This window comes from Episyrphus balteatus, chromosome 2 (assembly GCF_945859705.1).
Source record: "Episyrphus balteatus chromosome 2, idEpiBalt1.1, whole genome shotgun sequence".
Lineage (NCBI taxonomy): Eukaryota > Metazoa > Arthropoda > Insecta > Diptera > Syrphidae > Episyrphus > Episyrphus balteatus.
The window spans coordinates 74987091-75008537 of record NC_079135.1 but is presented as its reverse complement, the minus strand read 5'-3'; the positions used below and the strand labels follow the sequence as shown (position 1 = coordinate 75008537).

Below are 21447 nucleotides of genomic sequence, written 5' to 3'. Positions count from 1 at the left end.
TTTAGCGTTTTGCAAAATTAAAAATTTTTTTTTTCAGACTTTGGAGTAACCTAGACCGAAATGAATCGCTTACATTCCCGATTTTGTAGAAAACTAATGCAGCTGAAAATCCGAGGTTTCAGCATTGCATTTCGGTCTGGGTTACTTCAAATTTTGTGCAAAACAGTCCGGAAAACTATACAAAAATGCGTTTGCAAATTTTCACTTTTCGAACCAATGCAATGTTGTTAAGGCTTAAGGCTGTATCCAAGTCTAGCAGATGAAGGGGGCCTCCAAGAAATGTGGATACAGGGCCCCCAAAGGGTTAGTTACGCCACTGCTTAACTTATTCAATCACATTCAATTTACAGCTTAAATTATTTAGATAAAAAATCTACTGCAACTTGTTAGAAATTGACAGAAGTGTTGAAAAAGTCGAATTCAAATTAAATACTTCCTCATAAACCTTCTAAAAAGTGGTTGTTTTTGGTAGTTGAATTTTTTTTACAGAAACTTGAGTTATAGTAATGAAAATATAATGAAACATGAGTTGGGAGTCTTATTCGGTTTTTTTAACCTCTTTTAAGGAGATTTTTGAGAGTTTTTATAATTAGGAACTTTTGAAATCTTGCGAAAATTCTCAAACTTACAGGGCTCTCGCAGTTGCCGTCAGAAAATTTAACTGGGCAACTTCAACTTATTATACACATATACACTTAGGTGTATATGTGTATAGTTCCCACCTTAATAGAATTTTTTGTATGACTAATGTCTTTTACTCAAAAAACAAAAAAAAGCAGCACTTTTTAGTAAACAGACAAAATACTGGTTATGTTTTTTTTTTGGGTGCTAATTTTTAAAAATTAAATCACAATTTTATTTTTATTATAATAAAAATTGTATTTCTTTAATAAAGTAAAAAATAAAATATCACCTATACGCTATACATGAAGCTAATTTAGTCACAGTCACACCTATTTATCGATCTTCTGGAACTGGTCCAATGTTGACGTTGGTTTTTATTTTATTCAAGTAAAAGTGACATTTTTAATTTCTGAAAGTACCAGTACAAATTATTCCCATGGCGAGTTCTTATTTAAATTTTAAATGAAAATTAATGTGGTTTTTTGTTGAATGATTTAATTCAACATTTATATGCATAAATGTATATCATTTCCTTGTAGATATATGTACCTACCTTCAATGCATATTGTTCCAATTTTTTATCCTGATCCTTGGGAACTTGTTTTGTTGGTATGTTACCGTACTATTATGATAGATCTAAGGGTTTTGGACGGCTAGATGCCTACCTATGAAAAAAAACTAATTTTAAAAAATAGGGATCGTTGAAATATAATAACCATTCAGACTATTAAGGCATCGTATTAGATCTGATTTCTGGGTTGACTTGAGCCCGCCTTTTTGTAAGAAATTTAAAATAATTTATACGAGAAATGTATTTGAATGTTGGTTTATAAATTATCAATGAGAAGTACCTCAATTTTGGGATCTTGCTATTATAAGCTACGTAAATAATATTTACTGGTTCATTTAAAGACATTCTTAAGAAATGTTATGCTATTTTTTTTTTTTTTTTCAAAATGGTGTTTATTTTACTAGCTTACCTGGAAAAGCTTCTGCTTGTCCTCTTAGATAGCAAAATGGTACGTATTGATTTATTTAGCTTCGCGAAATTAAGCCAAAGGAATTAAAGTCCCAAATAAAAAAATGAAATAACAAATCAGGCCTCAAACTGGGATATTTTTCATAATGAAATTACGCCCTAGTGAAATTAAGCCCCAACTTGTTTTGAATTTTTTTTGGAAAAATTAAATACATAAGACTCAGATTTTTCTTTTTCATAATAAACTTTATTTTAGTTAGAGAAATATCACCCCAAACAAAGAGAAACATCTTTACAGACGGAAAATTTAAAATTGTTCCCCGAGGATGTTTCAAACAGCTGTTTTGTATTTAAAAACACAATAGTTTTTGACGAGGTAAAATTAGTTTTTAACTCTTAATTTTTAGGATCGTCCTGTTGTGTCTTTATAGCAACGAATTTTTAGAAACAAAATTTTTTTTATAAAAAGTTTCAAATTTAAATAAAAAATAAAACCAAAGTTTAAAAAAATTTAACTTAGGTACAGTTTTCAAAAATCGTGTTAAAAAAAAATGTCCAATCCAAAAACATTTTTTTTTTCAAGGTAAGTCAAAAATAAAACTAGATAGGTACATTAAATGTATTTTTTATATCAAAATTGTTAGCGTATTTGAGAAAAAAAACCTTTTCCGTTTTGGACACCACATATGTCAAGTTTCTAGGTATACCGTTCATTTTAGACCTTAAAAAACTTAGATTTCACTTCTTGGGAATCACAAAAAACTCATAACTATAAAATTTGAAAATGAGTCTCAAAACAATTTGATTTATTAATTACACCGGCATACAAAAAAAAAGTGTCATGTACCAGGAACCTTACCTATCTTTCTATATGTTTTTGGGCACGCTGAATCCGAATTTAAAGTCCGTTTGGCCCTGTCACCCTCCAGTTTTGAATAAAATGCAAAAAACTCAAAAAAGGAAATTTTTTGCTTTTTTTGGGGTCTTTTTTACATTTTTCTCAAAACTGGGGGGAGACCGAGCAAAACGGACTTGAAATTCGGATTCAGCGGATCCAAATACATATAGAAAGATAGGTCTGGTTCCTGGTACATACAAATTTTTTTTTTGTGTGCTTGCACTGTCGCGACATGTTGTCATCCCCGGCACACAAAAAAAAAGTTTCATGTACCAGGAACCAGACCTATCTTTCTTTATGTGTTTGGACCCGCTGAATTCGAATTTTTTGCCCGAACACCCTTCAGTTTTGAGAAAAATGCAAAAAAAAACTCCAAAAAAGTCATAAAATTTGAAACAAAATGCAGTCACAGCTCAAAACTGGAGGGTGACCGGGCCAAACGGACTTAAAATTCGGATTCAGCGTTCCTAAAAACATGTAGAAAGATAGGTCTGGTTCCTGGTACATGACAATTTTTTTTTGTGTGCCGGTGATATTTATTGAACCTTATAGAGAATTTTTATAGGATTTAGGAAGACAATTAGTAAATAAATTTAATATGGTTTGCTGATAACTTTTTCTGAAACATTACGATCCAATATGTTGGGAAATAACGCCCAGAAACAAAAATGGGGCTAATTTGAAAAATTACCCTTGCTAAATTTTATTTTTAACTGTACCGAAGGTTTTCTGCATAATTATTGCATAACTTAAACTATTTTTCAATACAAAGTAAATACACTTTATTGTTTCAGATGTGTGTATATCGAAAATAAATTATTGCTCTGTGTATCTAATTGAAGGAAGGGTACTTAACTTAATTTGTGTTTAGGGTAAACAAAGCATTACGTCAGGTGGCCGTTAATGATGGCCTTTGGAAAGACTCAATTTTTAAGGTAGTGAACGAAAAGTTTTTTTTTCGTCCCATAAAATAAAATTTGATCGTGTTTTGTTTATTTTTCACACAAATTCAATTCCAAATGAACAGGAAGAGCATCGACAAAAAAGACTAAACACTATTAATGGCATGACAAAGCATAATAAGTGTTATATTCAGTAGCCATAAGGCACAATAGCCCATTCCCGTGACACCACGGAACTGTGAATTATGTCCCCTTCCATTTAAAAGATCCAGCTATCTTATCTTCAGTTACTCTTCTCAATCAACATATACGCTAGTATGCATACGTCAGAAACATACCGAAAAAATTACAATATTCCCAACGTTTCTTCCTTTTCTACCTACATACATATTTATTCAAGAAGAAAAAAAAACGGTAAACTTCGCTAGAGGACAGTTTTTGCTGATCCCCATGCATTTTAATATTTCCCTTGTTTTTGTTGTCATTCCGAAAAACCTCACGTGAGAACTTCTCTACAAATCGTGGGAAACTCTAAGTGCATCCTCTTGTCCTATATAAGCATTTTAGTATAAAGCACCCTTAATATCAACAACAACAACTCGATCAAGAAAAAAAAAACGTCCTACGAAAGGACCCAGGACAACACAAACTAATTTATATGAAAAATGATAATGAACTCTATGAACTTTTGTGTTTGAAGAAGGTTCCAAAGATTCTGGAACTAAAAGGAATCTCTTTTCGTTATTTATTCTTCATTCTACCTGGACGAAGCAACATTTTTTATTTTAAAGATGAGCGAAACGTCCTGAACTGAAATGAAAATGAATATTGGGGAAAATGGTCGACATTCTCTTGAGAGTATAATGGACTGGAAGATCCTTTTCATTTCGTGTATTTTTTTACCATGAGTCCTTTTGCGAAAAAAATATCTTAAATCAAAACAGATCTGATGGTAAATGTTTTTATCTCATCAGAAAAGGTCCTGTTTAGGTTTTTTTATACAAAGAACTCATTTTCTTCAGGACATTATTTTTTGAGATAGGAGAAAAAAACTGATGAAAATTTATTTTCCTATACAACAACTTCTAAAATGATGATGCAAATCCATCCATTGTCCTTACATCGAGAAAAAAAATCCATTGTCCTTATATGTATATTCGGTTGATTGAAATTCAAGAGGATATCCTATCCATATGCATGAATCGATCATGGAATGCGTTCTTGAATTATTATCGAATCGAATGCACATTGTGTCCGTTCATCTGCCGTTTCGAACGCATGCCGATGCCGCCGCTCACTACTGCTACTGAGAGAGGGGACGAAAAATTATGAAAGATTCCGTAATTACAGAGTGATGCGTCTGATGTTGTCGTCCTTCCGTACATCTTGAGAAAATTACTTCTTTTGTTGTGTACATAGGTGGTATTGGCAGCGCCAGGTAATTCGATAGATGATGAAGGATCAAATAAAAGGAGAAGACACAGTTTTGGGTTGCATAACCTTATTTTTTTGTATGTTCTTATGCAAGTCCCGTATTATGCAAACCTAGTTTCGTTTTCTATTTTATAGTAATTTCATATTTCACAATCTTTTTCTTCTCCCATACAGTTAGATTATTTTCATTTCTGCAAGTTTTGTATTTAGACAGATAGTCTCGTTTTACGATTCTTTTCAAATGGTTCCTATTTCCAGATCACAGTTATAAAGAAGGTAATATAAAGCGTTTGAATAATTTGGAACTACGATGAGGCCTTGAAGAAAAAACATATCAAATTCGAATATGGAAAATGGAACCGTTATTCTGTCAGTGTATTGTTTATCTATAATGATCTTTTAGGAGGTTTATTGACATTATGATGGATTTGAATTTGATGAAAGGGTGATGCCGAATCGATAAATTAAAATCGTGCTGAAATGTAGGACATATCATTTAAGTCCAGGTGCTTTGCAGATATTGGTTGTATTGTAGGTAGCGTATATGGAAGTATCACGTGAGCTCTTACAATTATTTGCTGAATGCTATAGCGGTCCTTGGAACATTCCTACATAGGTATTTAGTGTGGTTTTTTTTCTTGTCATTTTGAAAGGGTTGTTGAAGGTAAGTTTATTGCTTTATTAAGGTTAGTTTAGATTAGTAGCAGTAATTTTTTGTTAAACAAAAAAACATTGGTTGTGTTTAGACGGTTTACGGACGGTTATTTTACTTGTCATAAGAAAACAGCTTTGTGCTTGTTAGGAATAGAGACCCGAACCTCTGGTACAAAAGACAAATCTTTCAACGATTTAACACTACCCAAAAAAAAAAAACAATATCATTTTAACATTTTTTAAGTATGAATTACTCTTTTTCAAAAATTCAAATTTCTGTCGTTTTTGAACATCGAGTTGTTTACATATACCAAAAAACGTCGTTCGTCCACCGTACGTTAAGAAGATATTTTGAAAAGAAAATTTTGGACTGAAAAATTCAAAGTCCCCTAAAATCCCCAAACATTCCTTTTTTTTTAAGAATTCAAATTTCTGTCGTTTGTCCACCTCGAGTGGTTAACATATACCAAAAATCGTCGTTTTTCCGGCCTATGTTTAGAAGATATTTAAGAAATAAATTTTGTGCTGAAAAATTCAAAGTACAAATTTCAGTACAAAATTTGTTTTTTTTTTTAAATATCTTCTTAACGTCCGGTGGACAAACGACGATTTTTGGTATATGTAAACAAACGATATAGAAATTTGAATTTTTGAAAAAGTTAATTTGGGGATTTTAGGGGACTTTGAATTTTTGAGTATAAAATTTGTTTTTTAACCCTCTACTGCATACGAAGCCAAATATGGTTTCGTCTGTTTGTACGCACTTTTCTCTTTTCTGTTACAAAAAAATGGTAAAGATTAAATACAATACTCTTCTTTGTGTTTCTGAAAACCCATAGAGATAGTTTTTTTCGTGTGTCCGACCCAAAATAAAGGTGTATTTTATGATCACAGGTGAGTCGATCAGTCGTGTACATTGAAATCGAAAGTGTAGAATATATTCATACTTTAAGTGTTAATTACTGCGTTTGTTTGGAAAGTAAAGTGTATGCTATGAACCAATTTTTATTGTAAAAAAATTATTGGCCTGTTCTTGGGAGGGTAAAAAGTACGGAAGCCATATTTGGCTTCGTATGCATTAAGGGGTTGTAAATCTACACAATCTGTTTAATTTTTTTGTTGGAAAATTTTGTTTCTTTACATTGTTATTTTGCTTGGAAGCTATGTTTTACTTCAGAAATGGAGCCCCTTCGCTTTTAGAGACATTTTTCTCATGTTAACCCCATTTCCAGCGGCGTAACCATAAAAACTGTAGGGGGAGGGGGGCTCACCTATAATATTTTTCAATCATTTTATTACTTTTTAGCTTTTGTAAGATCTGGGAGTGGGTGAAAATGTTTGAGCAAGACTTACTTCGACAGTGGAAAGAATTTGAACAAGAAAAAATATATATAACGGACAAAAACAAATTGCTTTTCTCGGTTCATTGTCTTAAAATGAGCAAAATTTGAATTAATTCTTAACCTTTTATAATGCAATGTATTTATTTTACTTTATTTTGTTTTTAAATGATAAATATTTATATTTTGATATTTTTAATTGTATTCTTTTCATAATCTGAATAAATTAAATTAGTAAAATTTCTTACCCCTTAATGCATACGAAGCCAAATTTTTCTTATAAACAAATTTCTTAAACAAATTAATTTAAACAAATTTTTTTAATGAAAACCGTTTTGAAACAACCCAATGAACCCATGTAAAGCATTTTAAAATTTTTTCGTCCGCTAATATTAATTCATGCAGTAGAGGGTTAAATATTTCCTATCCGTTAGCGTAGGTTGGATAAACGATAATTTTTTGATTGTATCCATTTCTCGAGGTGGTCAAACGATTGCCATATGAATTATTGAAAAAAAGTAATTTTTGGGGATTTTAGGGACTTTGAAATTTTCAGTAGGTACACTGTGGTGTATACGTATTTTTCTATGGGTATTTTGAAATTTGTTTTTTGAATATCTCCTAAAGGTGGACAAACGATGATTTTTGGTAGTATTTTTAAAATAATGTTCAGTGCAAAGTTTGTTTTTTGAATATCTCCTAAACGAAAATTTGAAAAATGATCAAATTTGGTTGTATATAGAACTCAAAGCGGATAAACGATTTGAGCGTTTTAGGCGATTTTTCAAACTACCTATAAATAACAAGAATAATAATAATTAAATTTTTTTTGAAGGGTGGACAAACATGGACAAATGGTGGACAAACGAATTAGACAAGTTTGGTTCAAACATTTTGAGGTCGCAGTTCTGGCTTCACATTGCTCAGTCTTCACAATGTTTATTACAAAAATCGCTTAAAATTCGATTCATTTTAAGGAATTCGATATAAAAATTTCGAAAACAAAAATGGATTTCATTCAAAAACTCCAGTAAAATTGCAACGAAAGTAAAACCAAGGACGGATTAGAGCGAATTTAGACGGATTTTTCGACAATCTTAATTTTTTTTTCTATTATTTATGTTTAGTTTTCAATCAGCTGTTCATATTGTTCTAGATTTTACCTTCTTGGCACTTTATTTAACACAAAAAGTAAAAAAAAAATGTTCAGTGAAATATCGGCTTGTGTTAGTGGTTTGCTGTTAAACATTCATTTTGATATAAAATGGGAGCATTTGACTAAAATGAAGTGATTTTGTGTAAACAGAATAAGCTTAAGTGGAGGGTCAGTAGTCAGAGCCACTGATCTTTTGAAATACTTTCGGTAAAAGCTATTTTTCAGTACCAAACAGCCTTTGTATTTACATTCTGGTGGGATCATAAGCCGCGCTTGTCGATATATGTACACTCAGTCACAAAAGTAAGTTTTTGAGCAAAAATTCACTCAAAAAGACCGAGTTTTGCGTAGAGTCGTTACCTTTATTGAAGATAAACCATTTATCTTAGACTAATTATTCGACATTCTGGTGCGGGTTGTCTTATAAAATGTCTAAATAAGTATACCCATCTTCAATTCTTAGGAAACACCCCACTGCCGAAAAGCTCTGATTTTTAAAAACGAAAAATTAAAATAAGTTCATATTTTACTACGAAAAAGTTTGAAAAAGTCATTTAAAAATTTTTTTTAAGGTTTTTTTTTTCAAAATTCTGAGTTGAGGACCATTTTTTCAAAAACTCTTGATTTAATTTAGTGGATTTAAATTTAACAGACAGAAATGAGATTCTGGCTTTTTAAAAACGTGTATGCAAAATATTGTAGGTTTTGCCGTTATGTTCAAAATATTTTTTTGTGTTTGAAGTCAGTTTGTGAGAAAATTGCATTTATCACTTAAATGATGGAAGATTGTCTTTTACTCCCATATATTTTTTTCCTTAAATTACCTAGAGAATATTTTGGTATAATTTGTTTTATGAAATTTGCAAAAAAAAATGGTACGAAAAAAAAATTAATTTTAATTTTTAAAAACAATACGGCAACACTTTAAAGTATTTAAAATTACCGACACGTTTGAAAAAAAAGATCATCAAAATCAGAGCTGTTCGGCCGGGTTCCCTAATAATTTGCTTTAGTTAATCTACTATTATTTGAGTTTCCCATTTATGTATAAGAATTTAGCTATATCTTGAAGAAGCTAATTAATGTCATACAATTTAAAAATCGAATGCTTGAACTGTCAAAAGCAAGGACATTATTCATTGATTTAATCGAAAACAACAAAGTAACTAGTGGCGAGTAGACTTCAATTTTTCTTCTTCCAACTATGTCATAGTATTCATTTATGTATATAAACTTCTTTGACCTTCTTATTTGCATGTTTCTCCATTGTTGTTATTTACCTACACAATAATGCAAAACTTATGAAGTGTACATAATGTGTTCACAATGTTCAAGTACTTGTTTTCAACTTGACATTTTTTAGGTATATAGTAGGTACATAAGCAGCCAACACCATTATTCCACTTTCCGCTCTACAGGTTTTCATGTCCTTTAGAAAGCAACGAAAAAAAAAAAACGCTTCGAGCTATACGCGAACCGAGAACAATACTTAATTGTGAAGAAAAGTCTACACTCCTAAATCAGCATCATGCACAACGCAGTAGCAGGCACAGTATGAGTTTGAGTTAAATTGACATTGGCAAAGGAACACACAGATGTGTGCCATTGAACCTGAAACTAATCCTCCTCTGACATTTTTACAAATTTCTATACAGTGCCTCCAAATTACTGCCTCTCAGGTCTCAGACGAATTCACATGGAGTCCCTGTTGTGTATGCGAACATACACGAAGGTAAGCGCGGTTTTAATAAATCCAAAGGCAAAAGTATATCTCCTTCCGGTTCTGCAGCTTAATGACAGTTTCTTTAATAAAAATTTACTTCACACAAAAGCAAAACATATTGTACGAATATTTCTGTAGGACCTCTATAATAACAATACCTACTGGCTTAAGTTCGATTTCGCTTACAGCGACAATAATTTGTCGCTGTATTCTTATGAAATCTATACACATTTCCGGTGAAAGGACATGGCAATCCTTTCATTTTTACTCAAAACCTATTACCAAAATTCCCGATCGGAAAATTTGTTAAAAAAGGTTTATTCTTTCACTTTTTTTTTGCCAAACAAAAGACAAAAAATTCTCGTACAGCGAAAGGGGGAAAGGATTTTTTCATCAACAGAACTACTATTCGTTACAGTTATCGTAATTATCGATGAGAAGGAAACATCTTTTGTGAAGCAGTTTGATTTTCAATAGGAAAAAATGAGCATCGTACCTGACACCTAGAGAAATCCTATTTTAAGGACGATAAATCTACTAGGGGAATGAAAAATACGATTAATTGGGTTTTCGAAAATTGGGTTTGCCAAAATATTGTAAGTAAAGAAATGCGGAATGTACAAACTCTTGGTTTCTTTTCTATACACGTTTATGTGAACCATATCTATACTTTATGTTTTGTTCTGATTTTGGCATGGAAATAATGTTTTTTTGTTGCGTCGTTATTTACCTTTATATTTTCCACATACCACATGTTGAGATAAATAACGTCACAAATATTTTAATTATTTTGAATTTCAATATTCGAAAGCTTAAATTTGTTGCTTGAAGAACTGAAAGTTGGTTCTTAGTTACCAATGCATTTAATGAAAATTTCTTCAAATTTTGTATACCAACTAGCAACTAGCTGTTATAGATGGTGCTGTGATCATATGAAATTCTTTACAAAAAGTAAATTTGCAGTCTGTACAAACGCCGGAAAAGAAGTATAACTTTAGAAAAATTTCGATTGAAAACAATTCAGCTACTAGAATTCCAAGAAACTGGATTTGGAGAAAATTTTTTAAAATGTATTTTTTTCGGTAAGGGAAGGAATTTTTTCGAGAAATTCGAAAAAATATATTTGCATAGAAGAAAAAAACTGACTAATTTTATCTCAACACAAGACAACATTTTTTGTGTTGAGATTTATTCTACCAGAGACCCCACTTTGAATTCTAAACTTTTTCTTCAGAAATTGTACACTAGAGTCAGACGGGGTAAGTGTTCGCAGCGGGGAAGTGTACGCATAGTTAATTTCTCGCGAATGACAATAATTAAGTATTTGGAAATGTAGAACGTTTAAGCTCCTACAAGAATAAATCTTGCTAATTTGAAAATAACAAATTTTCAGTGATCTGGAAAATTTTTAAAAGTAAAAAATGTTTTTAAAATTTATTTTAACTTTGACCTCGAATACCTTTAGAATGGTTAGATTAATGAAAAAAAATAACAATACCTTTTTTGTGGAGCAATCTGTTTTCTACAAGAATAGGTATGTCTTACGCGTTTGATTATTATAATTTTTCAATTTGTTACAAAATTAAGAACAAAAAACAATTTTTTAAAGATTTTCTCGATATTTGGACCTCAAATATCTGTTAAACAGATAGACATAGATAAACAAAAAAAGTGTATAGGTTTTTTTTTGTAGAGCGTTCAATTTCCTACAAGAATATGTACACTCCCAACTAACAATTTTACTTCCACAAGGTTAGGATCTTTAATTTCTTGCAGCTAATATCTCTACAGGGCTTATATTTAGTTTGTGAATCGAAAATTCAAACTTCCGAGGCTTAACTTTCGTTAACCGCTTCCTAGAAACCTAGTGCAAAAGGAATTTAAAAATTTCTACAAGCATTAATGAAAACATTTCGTTTAAATTTCAATATGGCCACATGAAATTCCATTGTAGAAGCACAAGAAATAAAAGCCAATAACTGACTTCTTTTAAATGGCTTTGCAAAAGAAATTGTATTAGAACTGCTTACAAAATCTTTATGAATGCTATGTATTTTTTTTAATCCAATTCTAAAATTATTAGACTCAAAAATTAGGTAGGTTTTTTAGTATGGTAGAAGTACCTACAACTTATACAATTGCCTTAAATGCATTTATTATTATAGTTCTATATTACCAAAATTATGTCAATAGTATATGAGTCGTGATATTCATTTAAAAAAAAATTACGTTGAATTTCAAACAAACCGCAGTTAAACGGTTTTGCCTTTTTAAACAAATATTCCACAAAATAAATGTGTTATAGTTACTCCATTCTAATATTTGAATTAAAAAATTGTTGAATCATTGTTTTTGATTGAAAATTATGTTTAATATCACTTTCAAATATAACGACTTACATAATTGTATGTTTTGCATCTCTGTGTGAGAAAAAAAGAAGTTCTATTTCCGGCGCATGCGCGAAAAGCTTTTAGTTTTATATGTTTGCCTTAGCGAAGTTAGGAGATATTTATTTATATTTGTAGAAGTCCTTTAAGTACAAGCAAAACATTGTAAAAAGCATTTAATTTTATAAGTTTGCCTAAGCGAAGTTAGGCTCCCTAATTTTATTTCTAGAAGCCCTGTGAAAGTGAGTACAAGCTAAATTTTTTAAACTGTCAGGCAAACTCATGAGAATAAGAAATATTTGGATAAGTGCCATTATGGTGACCATTTTTGGTTTTTTTTATTCATTGTTATAAAGAAATAAATGAAAAAGTGAATCTTTTCATATCGGTAGTTGGTTTAAAATAGTGATATTAAAAATGGTTTACTGACCAATTCGGAGTTCATATTCAAGTAAGTGGAGAAGAAAGGAAAACAAGATTTTAATCTTCTCCACTTATTTAACTATAAAGTAGTGATGGACATTTAAGATTTTTTATCTAAGTTCAAAACAAAGTTAACTCTCTAATTTAAAAAAAAAAAGCCAAAATCCCAAAAAAATTAACGATTTTTTTTCTGCTTCGGAAAAATGGGGCTTGACGGCATCCGGGTGAAACCTCTAAAGTCTAAAAAAAACCGAATTTTTCAGATATTCCAGAAAAAAATTGTTCTTGAGTAACAAGTTATTCTCTTTTATCTTCTCAAAAATGACATGGTTTGACAATGAGTATATAATATTATTTAGTCTTTATTAAATAATTTTTTACAAGATAAAAAAAAAAACAGAAAATAACCAAAAATAATAACTTTGAAAAAAAAAACACAAATGGCACCATATTCTTTAAGATAGTGCAACTCATCAGGAAGTTAAATCGAAGCCCTTAGGAAGCTCTGGTTTCAACTAGTCCAAATTTGAAACTCTTTTATTATATACCTGAGTAGCTCGATGGGTAAGGTACCGGACTATCAATCAGGATGTAGGTGGTTCAAATCCAGCAAAATGCGTCAAGTAAGTAAGAAGTTTTCTCAATATAATTGTGTTTGGAAATTTAATTTCAGAAGCAAAACTTGTCTGGATCGAAAACAAAGAAGAAAATGAAAAAATAAAATGTAATAGGTACAAAAAAAAAATAAAATGAAAAAGAAATATTTTTTTTTCTTTATTCTATTTGGGATATACCTCGTTTAGACTTTCACAATCCTTCGACAAGTCTACTCAGAGCTTCTAAATAAAAATAAAAGCCTGCAACAATAACACACATTTTCAAATTTCAAATGTTGCTCGTTTCTATAAGGCATTAAAGACATGTTATGAGTCTCTCCAATCAACTTGCATATGACTCTTCTAAGGCCTATCAAGCTTCTCGGGTGGGCCAGATGGGCTTCTCTATGGTCGTATACAAGCAATATTTCTAAAATCGAAACAGCTTCGTTAGACCCTTGTGGAAGTAAAATTGTTAGTTGGGCTTAACCCTATGTAGGGGCAAGGGTGCGCAGTTTGACTTTTTGGTTTTTCATTAATAATGTAATTAAAATGAAAAAATAATACAGTTTTTGAAAACTTCTTTAGTATCGTAGTGATTTGAAACAAGATGAAACGAAAACGCGACACAACTTCAACTTGTTATAACTTTTTTGTTTTAATAGATAGATGAATGAAATTTGTACTGTAGATAGGTAATTAAATAAATTATAATTGTACATAATTTCAATTAACTTCATATTCAAAATTCGGAGATAACGGTAAAAATATGTTCTTTTCCAACACACGTTATATCTTTTGATCTAGTGCACATACAAATTTGATTCAACTTTAATACGCATGCTGATAACATAACCTTTTATTTGATATATCACACATAACGTTACGTGCTCTACACAGAGAAAAATATGACCCGCTAAAAACTAACAGATTGCCATATTGTTTTACCGTCCATACATTTCATAAGGAAATCTTATTAAAATCAACGATTAATAAGGTTTTTTTAAGGAGATTTGTTATTATTTTTATAGAGAAAATCTTATTAAAATTTGACTGAAAAGTTGATTTTTTTTTGCAACTTAGCACTAGAACAAAAATCGCGATCAATATTTTCATGGCAGGTTGGTTCAGGTGGTAAGGTGGGCGACTAATGATTTGAAGTCTCCAGTTCGATTCCCAGCCTGGTCATCGTTTTTTATATTTTTTTGCAGATTTTAAAACAATAAGGAAAACCCGATTGTTTTAATAAGGTTTCCTTCTTGGATGAAAACCATAGATAAATCTTATTGTTTTTGTTCTATTTTATGTGGTCTGTTTTTCTCTGTGTACAAGTTACACAATCTTAAGTTGAAAAAAATTTAAAAATACCTCAAAACACCTGTGGAGATCAGTTGGCGATGACCAGCTACCCGTGTAGGAAGTACCGTAATCTCAGTCTGGAAATTCGACATGGTTGACTTTAAAAAATTCTAACTTCTCTTGTAGACATCTTTGAAATAAGATTTATACATCATTATACATCAAATTTTGTATAGGTTGTCAAACAAAAAAATTGATTTAATAGCATGAGAACATAAAAATAAATGTTCTTTTTTTGGGTTTTGGATGAAATTTCATCGAGTTTAAAAAATTCTAGCTCTTTATATATTTATATAGGTTGTCATATAAAAAACATGGATTTGAAGGTGATAGAATAAAAATAGGTAGATTTTTTCTATTTTATTTTTTTTTTTTGCAAGAAAAATGATTTTTTATGGTTTCACTTCTACCACGTGTTAATTGCACACATGATTTTTAATTTGTAATGAGTAGCCAAAATATGCAACTTTGCAATTTGATAAAGCTCTGTATTATAATCTTCTATACTTCGCTTGGAATCGTGCTTCAGAGTCGAAAGAACACTCACCCCGTCCGACTCTATGCTACATGTTGTTGTACCTACCCTTTTTAATTCCCTTATTCTAACTCAATTTTTTTTTTTCAATTCAATTAAATTCAATTTTATTTTTTGAAGATAAGCCCTTTCCAAATGTATTTATAATGTTATTTCTTTCAGATAAGTTTCTGGAAGTAAAAAATTATTTTCTCTGCCGTAGGTATTTCTTTTTGGAACTGTTCACCATTTAAGAGCTACTTTTGACCTTCTTAGAGAAATATTTAAATTTGAAAACAAAAACTAATAACTAAAATATCTTCAACATTTCTATCGATAAAGTGGCAAACTAAGTTTGTAAGCTTCTCCAATCCAGATAACTTATCATTAGAGTTGAATTATTCACAAAAAATTCTTCTTAAAATGAAAAGCAAGGATTTTTTTAGAAATAAAACGGCTCTGTTGGATTATTATGCGATTTCTTTTCTTTCGTTTAAAAAAAATATTTTCTATTTCACTGTCGGCACATTCGTACGTATAACTTTAAAAAAATATTTTTATTTCTATCTCAGACACGAATCTCGAAATATCCATTAAGTGCGAAAAATATTCTTGACGGCAAAATCAAACAAAACATTCACATAAGACTATTTTCTTTAAATTTCATCCTTCAGAAGATACATGTAATATAAATGTAAGAATTATTTTCTTAAAAGACTAGATATTTTTGCATAATTTTTTTCAAAAGAATAAAGTGCTCATTCAGGCAAAATTACAAATCACACATGAGTGTTGGATGTTCAATTGTTAAAGTTGATAATCTCCTGCTGGTAAACAATGATGGTGTTTCGACAGCTTTGTATATTACTTTCTTATAGTTATCATTGTGTATCAGTGTCATAGATATCCTTCGATATTGGAACACCCAAATAGTGCACAATTTTTTTTTGAAGACTATATTATCTTGTATCTTTGAATAGTGTGATGTGAGTGACAGAAGAACAAAAATGCCATTATCCATTCTTAAATTCATCGAGCTGTAAAGTGTTAGACGGATATTGCATTATTGTCATGGATCCTGGTGTGAAAGGCCATAATTCACTTTGCAAAAATATATATGCGAAGAATAAGAACTCTTATATACATAGCCAGTACCATCGCACAATGAGTGAATGCAACTATTATTTCAGTTATGAAGTAGTTTCTTCCAAAAAGGAAAAGAAAGAAAGGATATTTTTTCTAAGTTTTTCAAAATTTGTCCGAAGAGACTTGAAGAATTTTATATTAAACTTGGGTTCCAATGGAATTGGCAAAGAATTTGAATGAAATTCATTTTCTGCAAGAATAGATGCACACAAATCAAATATTGTGACTTTATTTGAAGAAGAATGGCATTCAAATCATTTTCAAAGAAAAAAAAAAAGAATTTCTAAATATTCAGGTAATATTTGGGTACAGACTTTCAAAATTTTCCAAAGCCAAATTAATATTATTTGCTAAAATTCGCCAAACCTTTTTCGAAAAAATAAATTTAAAAAAATATATACCTAAGGAAGAAAAAACCGAATTTCCGTCGAAGGATGCATCAATACTTGATCATGATCAGTTATTGACAAAGTATTCCCCATCATTCTCAATACTAAGCAAAAGAAAGATATCTATATAGGTCCTAAAATTTATTTTCACTTAAACTTTCACTTTTTATAAACCTGACACAAAAACTGTTATCAATCACGGGCATCATCAGAACAAATGCCTTTGAACGTTTAGTTATTTCCTTTTTTTACACCTGCATAAAAACATTGACGGAAGTAATCATTTAAGGAAAATGATTTTATTCGCGCTTTTCACGTTAGTTCACGCATCAAGGATTTTAAAACACAATTAACAAGAACTCTAACATCAACACGATACGCGAATTGAAAGAACAATTTAATTATCTATGAGCATTCACTATGGGAACATTTTCTCAAAGTGATTGACAGCAAGATAAATGACTATCTAAAATACAGAAACCTGTGAAAAAGCGAAACTAATTTAAAATATTTTCTTTTCCATATATCCTACCTTCAGCAAAAATATTTTGATTGATAGATTGACTAAAAAAAAATCATTGCCATTCTTACGAATGCACAAGTGATGATAGTTTCTTTTTTGTAATTATAATAATAAAATCGACTTTAGGATTTTAATAGAAGAAATATCGAGTAACAATGAGACATGATATTAGAATAAATGTGAAAAAAGTTAATCCCTCAATTCTGGCACTCGCTTTCTTAGTCTATCGGTATCCAATGAAGCTATTTTAGTCTTAATAGAAGGTACATTAGGTCATCTTAAACTTGTCCAATTAACTTAAACAAAAATTTAAAAAGCCTATGAGACCCCATTACATTTTGGCAGAGTATATTTTAAACCTTAATTTAACATTTATTTTAGCTAACCAGATTTATAAGTTATAAGTGTATGCGAAAGACCTTTGAATCGATATCTGAAGCTGAACTGATACACTTACACCATAAGGGGGAATGACTCAAAATTTAGCAAAACATGAATTCGTCATTTTATTTTTATTTATTTTACGATGCACTGAATGAAACCTCTAAAAAATTGGAATGTGGTTAAGGTTAAGTTTCCTCAAAGGTTTACTTATGACCAACATTTTAAAACACAGAATTTTTTTAACTCTGTAGGCTTTAAGTCTACAATATAAAAATTTCTTTAAGAATTTAAAAAAATCTTAAATAAAATTTTCAAAATAAAATCGCAATAACTTACCGAAAAAATGTTTCACCACTTATTTTAGAAATCTGAAAGCGATTTTAACGATTATAGTTATGGAATGTTGATTGTCTTCAATTTCTACTTCTCCTTCATAAGCTAAGCTCCTGAAGCCAAACTTGCATTTCAGTGTTGTTCATTTCAAGTTTTGTCTTACGAATTCCTAGTTTTTGTAAAGTTGTTATGGTTTTTCCAATAACATCAAATATTTATTAAAACAGAAATTAATTGTTCTTTGCTTGTTTTGTTTCAAAAATTAATATTTTTTAATTGCTGTTTTTTGTATTGATATTTAAAGTAGATTCAAAGTGTTTCTTCAAAAATTGCTCAATTTTTCTTAAGAGCGTATGATAATGAAATCCAAGACGAAAAGTTGAGTTTAGCAAGAATATCTCTTGATTATTCTAATACAGCCCATGATGATTTGAATAGATATCATTAAATATTTCAATTTAAAATGAAAAGGGTCATTTCTATTCTTGTTTCTCCATAATTGTATTTAATGCAATGCATTTCCATATGGACAATATGACATTGTTTCTTTATAATTTCCTTACTTTCTTTCTATTTCTTAAGTAAGTTTTTCTCTGTCCATACATTCATTCCAGAATATACCATATGTCTTAAAGAATTCTCATTTCATGCTTCGCAGACTCATAATACCATGTTGTTGCATTTGCGGTACACGAGAAAACATTTTATTACAGTAACACACTCGATATAGTTGATTTCCATATAATTTTCTGAACAGAACCTTTCATAACAATCTAATATCCTTAAAAAACACATATGGCGTATATCTTACCTTATAACAGAGAATTCCACATGGAATAGCCATATCTTGACATTTGGTTAACGACAAAAAAAGGGATGCAGACATTTCTGGTGCAACATGTTATTAGTTAGAACTGTCAACACGATCGTTTTTTATCAGTAAAAGAGGTTTAACTCCCCCGTTCTGGGTGTGAACTCAATCGCAATTGCTGTACTTTCAGGACTTTGTTGAGTCAAGAGAGATTGATTGATTTTAGTCGCACTTCCACTTAACTTGTCAACGCACATCAGCATAGATCAAAGGAACACGATCTTAAGATGATCCTTTGAGCTACTGTTTCAACTCTTTATGATGAGTGTATGCCCGCTCATGCTAAAGTGTCTCTGCATATAAGTATAGAACCCAAAAAGAAGAACAAAAATTAAATCGACAACACTACTTATTCATGAGTACCGAGCTCAAATTACTTCAATGCCCTCCTTCTGGGATCTACTGATGCTTTATTCTGTATCCCCAACTCCTTTTGTCATAAGAGCTATGGTATCTACAAGCAACAAGTAGTAGTGAGATAGTTGAGAAACGCGTAAGTATTATGTAAATGTAATAACACTATCGGATCACACCATCTCAGAGACCACAGAGCTTGCGATGATGATGTCAAAATATTTACCACCATAAATTCAGGATTATGCTTCAAGCTGCTTATTGTCCGGCACAACACAACGACAACAGAAGAGCAACCGTAAGCGTTGTCATCTATACAAGCAGTTGTAGTAGCGTAGGCCTCTCTTCTTCTTAGATGGGGTTAATCCTTTGCTGGAGGTTTTTTTATTTAATATTCATCGATCGGAGGTGATATAAGATGCGTGTGCACTTACTGCATCAATACGTGCCATAATTGAAACTATAATGGTTAATCAATGGTAAGATGAATGTCGGATATTAATTTGATGGAATTAAGGTGGACAGTAAGTAAAGTGCTGGTATTTTTGAATGGACATAGGTAGGTATATGAAATAAACGGAACTGTGTAAGACTATCAGAAGCGAAAATTCGGCATACTTTTTTGGAACAAATAATGTAAATGGATTTTTGTATTTACTGATAAATAAACTTGAGAGGTTGTTTATTTCTACATGGAATGGAATTTATTTTTTTTAAGTTCAATGCGAATAATGAAAACGAAATTTCGATACATTCCAGTTACATTTATCTTTTTATGATTTTAGATTTTCACACCCCTGACCTCTATCTAGTTAAAAACTAAAGGAGAATGGGCATTTTGGACGTTGAGCGGCCATCAATAAAATTGGTATCAAATGAAAGAATTATAGCCCAGGAAAAACTTTTACTATGGACGTTTCGCTGTATTGCGTTAAGAATGCAAGATAATGCAGTATTAGTATTGTTAATGCATTGTTCAATGTATGAAGGAAAAACTGATTTATATTTTTAAAAGGAATTTAAAATATGATGCTCTGTCATTTTCCCTGAGCATGAAGACATTAATCTTGAAAATCCGACCAATAGAACTCATAATATAAGATTTTTAAGACAACCATTTCAGGTTCGAATGTTTTCAAACAATTCAAAGTAACAAAAAATTGAACAACAAAACTCTAAAAATAGGCTTGAATTTGTTGTTTTAAAATGCTTATAGTTTGGGTTCTAGTGGTTGGATATTCAAGATAAAGGTCTTCAGACTCAGGGAAAATGACAGAAAATAATATTTTGCACTTAAAATACACAATTGAGTTATAACATTGAGACATATATAAAGTGTTAAATGCAAAAATGCATTTTATCCGTTATTGAAATACGTCACAGGGATAAAACTTCTGCACAATATATGTAAACCTTAATTACATCAAAAAATAACAAATTCATTCCTGGCCGCTTAACGTCCACGTTTCATACAAACTTGCCCATTCTCCTTTCATAGTTTTTTCAACATCTTGTGTTTTGAAACAAAAACAACTAAACCCGAAAAATATATAGAAATAACTCAGGAACATACCTATTTTTTGAAGTTCTGAGTTTTAAAATTGGATGGAAAAACAGAGCGGGTAACGCTTTCCACATTCAAGTTGTGCGAACTGGAAGGTAAATTTATGAGCATTCCTTGCAGCGCGAGTACTACGGTTAAATTGTTTGAGGGAAAGAATCCATCGAGCTATTTTATCGGAACATACAACATAGCTTCAAAAAATTACGACATTGAACAACGTGCGACATGAGACATTATGCTGATGCTCATGGGACGTAATTGTTTCAGTTATGGATTTATCACCTATCATTTTTACAGCTTGATTTTGTACTCAGTCCAAGAAACGTGTATAATATGAAAAACTTGAAAACTATCATCAACAATCAAGTTAAGTGGATTAGAAGTTTCTGAAATGGACTAAATTATAAAAATGAGAAAGAGAGTGGGAGAAATAACGGTGCCCTGGGGCACACTTGCATACTTGCATTTATTTATTATGTAGCTGAAACCTTTAATTGTATTGAACGGTTAAAAAGACAGTTTCCTACAAGTGCAAGTTAAGGTGGTTCACGCTTGTATGTGAAAATAAAATTTTTAAATAAACGTTGGGCCACTCCTAGTTTGGTTCCACATCCTATTGGTATCATACTGTTGAATTTTCAGTCTCCTATCTTACATAGAAAAGGGTCCTGATCGATATTGAAAAATTGTATTATTTTGGAAAATAGTTAAAAAAAAATTTTTTTAATCAAGTTTACCTACCTAAAAAACCTAAAAATTGAACTGTTACTAGCACCCTCTTGCGCCTAAGATAGCGAATTGAAATTTCACAAAGTTAATTTTATAGATAAGTGGAACAAATTTAGCGGGTGGCCCGACCGCAAATCGAAAAAAATATTTTTTGGACCACACTAG

The 21447-nt window shown here is 30.8% G+C and overlaps 1 long non-coding RNA gene across 1 annotated transcript; it reads right to left on the bottom strand.

The window, feature by feature from the left end:
- Positions 1 to 914: 914 nt before the first annotated feature.
- LOC129911903 (uncharacterized) lies at positions 915 to 18013 on the bottom strand. The gene is made up of 3 exons (XR_008771711.1): positions 17768 to 18013; positions 1178 to 1289; positions 915 to 1033 (listed from the first exon to the last, which is right to left on the bottom strand). It is a non-coding gene; the product is annotated as an uncharacterized LOC129911903 (long non-coding RNA).
- Positions 18014 to 21447: the final 3434 nt, after the last annotated feature.